The sequence below is a fragment of the Procambarus clarkii genome, chromosome 1, assembly GCF_040958095.1.
Source record: "Procambarus clarkii isolate CNS0578487 chromosome 1, FALCON_Pclarkii_2.0, whole genome shotgun sequence".
Lineage (NCBI taxonomy): Eukaryota > Metazoa > Arthropoda > Malacostraca > Decapoda > Cambaridae > Procambarus > Procambarus clarkii.
Window position 1 is genome coordinate 51,679,431 of NC_091150.1, and position 4,908 is coordinate 51,684,338.

Below are 4,908 nucleotides of genomic sequence, written 5' to 3' on the forward strand. Positions count from 1 at the left end.
TCTTATGCTGCATCTTGAAGGATTTTTCTGCCCTCTTGTGTAAACGCCTCAAAGCCTCAAATTTCATTTACCTCTCTACCCGGAGGGTTGCTCCTCTTTCTCACGATCCCATCTCAAGGCTTAAAATTTTACCTCTTTTTTCATCACGTTTTAACGCCAATCTTACCCGCTCCACCCGCGAGTCCCACTGTTTGAGGTTCCTTACCGAACCTGAAACGAGGACACGTGATTATCAAGCAGTTCTCCAGTGCTCACTAACTTATACATGTCGCCAGACACCCTCACCTGTTACTACATCCTCCAGAAGCACCAGTCACTTCTGTTCTCCTCAACGCCGGCACTAATATCTGATATTTACGACGAATCATCCCTCAGACTGCATAAATCAGCTTGATGCTGGCCTCATTTTAGACGCCTGCCGATACGGTAACCCCAAAGTGCTCTGCATTTTACTACGTCTCTATCAGTGTACATAATTGACGTAAATTTTCTGTTACAAAAATTATCTGAATTTGTCGATTGTGCCACATTATGTTTCTCCGGGAATAAATTTACAGCTGCTTTCTCTACACATAACAAAGTCACTTGTTTGTCACAAATTTCGTCACTTGACCAAAGACAGTATCTCTGCTGACGTTGTTACTCGGACTATTATTCGACGTCATAGCACCTGCCTTTGTTTATTATGTGACTTATCCAACTATTGTCAAGTAGTGATTAATCTTTAAACATCATAACATGGCAGCAACGGAAACAGAAAATTGTTACGTACCTTAAAAATGTGTCGATTTCTGTCCCACGATGAGCTATTAATAACTTACCTGAAATGACACAAAAACTAAATATTTATATTCTTTTTGACACTTTTATACATTAAAATCTAAATACACCACATGAATAATCATATTTTAATCCACACTTATAAGTAGCGGAGGTAAAGGTGACGCTCGAGCACCGAGGTGATGCTTACCTTGGGCTGAAGGTCGCTGGGGCCGGGGTACCTCGTCTAGCGGGGTCAGACTGGGTCAAGTGGTTGACCCAACATTGCCTTCGACACGTTCTCATACACGAATTTAGCACGACGACGTAATGTTTCAACACACAGCAAGAAACACTCCACTAAGGTACCGGAACGCATGTATTTTTGCAACAGTAGTTAAGGCTGCTGTCTAATAATTCGTCTAATATTTCAAGTAAAACACTAAACTATCCCTAAGGAACACTTTGCCACGTCCGGCAGTAACGGCGTTTTCTAGCCCTGATGTCTGCCTTATTCCTCACCGATAATAACAACATAGTTCACGGTCCTTACTAAGCAAATAACGAATAATTGAAGTACCCGCATCCAGTATACACAAATTTATTTTCATGTCAACAGTCTAGTCACAATACTCCAGTAGTCTGTCAATATTAAAATGTGATGTCACTTGAACACTCTGTAACTGAAAACTTGTATCACTATTTTTCCAGCAGTAGTGGTAAAATTCCTCAAGAAGCCTTTTCATATTTATGTGTCACCACAGTACGTCCTTCTGCTACCACACTTTATACTAAACTGCCGCGCGGAAGCAATCCAAAGGTTGTTCGTGATTCGAATGAACCCGCTCGAAGCCATGTGTTTCATCACAGCTCAGCTGGAAACCACAACACATCCTTCAACCCAAGCTGCAAGTCACGTAATGCCTTACGTAGATTAAAAATAGGTCAGTATATGACTTACATATACTGACCCAACGGCCCTCGTTTTGACGACGAGCTGTGGAAACATTGCCCAAATGCTGCGTTCACTTCCTTTGTTCAAAGCGCACGTCTCTTCATCTCGTTCTCCTAACCAAGGACTAAAAGCTTGTTAATTAACCCCCCCCCCTGTTTACGAATGCACAATACTTTACACATGATTATATAATAACTATTTTATATTAGAAAAATTGCAGATATTTAATACACATGACGATAAACGTACTTGACGTCGTTCTGGAAACGGCAATAGGTTAGGAATCAGTTTATAATTCCACCCACGTACACCAAATACATATAATTACCTACAGAACCAAAACATCTAACCTGGCCTATCATAGGCCAAATTATGCACAAAGTTTATCACATACAAAAGGTAATTTCTTTTCACGAAAATATATTTTAGGTTACACAGTACTTTATATGTAACGAATGTGCTTTTGTAGGGGGGAGGGGGGGGGGGATTGGAAACTTGGATGAGCAGACTTGCGTTGCTTATAAGGACGGACTTATGAAGAAGCACTGAATTATATGTGTTAAACGTACATGGGTAAAACATTTGGGACTGTGCACTTGGAAATAAGGACAAGAGTTCTAAACATTCGGCCAATGTTCTGAGGTGACAACGTGTGCAACCCGTCCTAACACTAGGCTGTTTAAAGCAGCGGCCGTCCTCCCCAGACGAATTCATCAAATTTAAGATACTGTGTATTAAAAATTGATTTGTTCTCTGGCGTAGATTAGCTTAGGTTAGGTGATTAGGTTCTGGTGGCAATTAATTGTATTTGAAGTACGTGATTGAAGCATTTATAGAATTGTGGTTCAGCAACCCGACCTCGACTCAAGTCCATTACATTCAGTGGTCGACCCCACAGACGCATTCATAAATTTTAACATGCTGTTCATTTATAACGGGAATTTTCTCAAGTATAAATTAATATTATAATATATTGGCATATTGTGTACATATAAGCATAGGTTAGGTTAGGTGTTTAGGTTCTGTTGGCGATTATTTGTATTTGTAGTACGTGGGTGAAACATTTATAGCGTTGTGATTTGAACAAAATTCGTCAGTGAAGCACTTGTTCCGGAAGTGTTCGAACGTCAGCAGTTGAGAGTCGTGTGTAAACCGCTTTTCATTCATAAACAGGGGGTTTCGCGGGTGCATGAAATCACTTTAAGATCTTTGTTTGGAGACGGGCTGGGTTCAGAGGAAGTGAGCGAAGCACTTGTTCCGGAAATGTTCGGACGTCATCAGTTTTGAGTCGTGTGTAAACCATATTTCAGTCATAAACTGGGGATTTGGCGGGTGGATTAACGAGCCTGGATCTTTGTATGAAACGCCGGGCTGAAGGTTGAATTGCAACACCCCAATAATTTCCAATAGGACCTAAACACCATAGTCTAACCTAACCTAGATCTAACTATACAACAAGTTCTGACATATAACAGTATTAACCCATTTGAGTAAACAGTGATTGTGAGTACACAATAGGGTTTAAATAGTAAATTTATTTTAAATTTGGAGACGACCTCCGCTTGGACCATCATAGCCTGGAGACGGGTCGTCAGAGCATTAAGTCATTATGTATGGTCAGTGAGTGCGAGGCTGTAGTGAGCGTGTGAAGGAAATACGAACAGTTTTGCTGAAAAATTTCACCATTTCTGACGGAAAATAGAAACAAGTATTTAGTGAAAGTGATTTACTGGAACCGGATGCTGTAATGCTAATGCCTGATTGTGTACACGACAATTATAACGTTTTAACGGGTGCAGGCACCTTAATTATTAGTTTCTTCTCTGGCAATGTCCTATAAGTGAACTTTCTGTAGTTTTCATTGAGTTATGTGCGAGAAACCAGAAACACCGCTACTGCTCTACGTGGCCACGTGTTGACTCGTGATAGGTTAGGGTTTTACAGGAAATATTAGACGAAACCTTAACTGGTGTAGCAAAATTGCATACGCGTCGGTACCTTCCCCGTGCAGTGTTTCTTGCCCTGTGATGAAATATTACGTCGTCTTGAAAATTTATGTACGCGAGCGTGTTGAAGGCAAGGTTGGGTCAACTTATTGGCCCACCCTGACCCCGCTAGACGAGGTACTCCGGCCCCAGCGACCTTCAGCCCAAGGTAAGCAACACCTCGGTGCTCGAGAGTCACCTTTACCTCCGCTGCTTATAAGTGTGGATTAAGATATGATTATGTGGTATTTGAAGATCCTAATAGATAAAATGTTAGAATATAACAATGATTTTTTATGTCATTTCAGGTAAATTATTAATAGCTCATCGTGGGACAGAAATCTACCAATTTTAAAGGTACGTAACAATTTCCTTTTGCTTTATTCGCTGCCATATTATGATTTGTGATAATTAATCACAACTTAAGAAAAGTTGGATAAAAAATTCACTTCATAAACAAAGGTCGGTGCTGTGACCTCGAGAAAGACAGTCCAAGTGACAACGTTAGCAGAGATACGCTATCACTGGTCAATAGTGTAAGCGTAATCTAGGTTTTGTCCGGGAAAGAGGGATCATCAATCGTTGAGTCCCAGGACTCGTTGTTATAGGAAGAAAAAAGGGCCCTGGGTGAATGACTCCCAGGGCACAGTCCTTATATATATACTGGGTGCATGGAGGTGCACTTGGGGGCTGAAATACGTCCAACAAGCGGTGTCAAACTGCCTAACGAATCTGAAGTAAGCTGGCTGGTCTGATTTCGTTGAGGACTGAGCAGGATGTTATTGTAGTTAGGTTTGCTGAAGGGTTTATAGAAGCACACAAAACGAAGTATACCCCTGTTGATCGTCCACCTGTTAATTTGACTGGTCTGTCAGGTATCTGAATTGGTAACAAAGAAGTGACTTTGTTATGATCTTCTATTTATAGAGTTGCAGCTGTAGACGTTGCTCCCGTAGACACATTATGTGGCTCAATGGACAAATTCAGATAATTCTATTACTGAAAAAAGGCAGCAATTATATACACTGATGGAGATGTAGCACTCTGCAAAGCACTTTGGGGTTACAGTATCTGCAGCATCGAAAATGTAGTCAGAATGAAGCAGTTTTGTGCTGTTTGAGACAGGATGCGTCCTATACATAGGTGTTGAGGAGAGAAGAGCTGACTGTCACTTCTGGTAGGTGTAGTGACAGGTGAGAGTGATGAGGA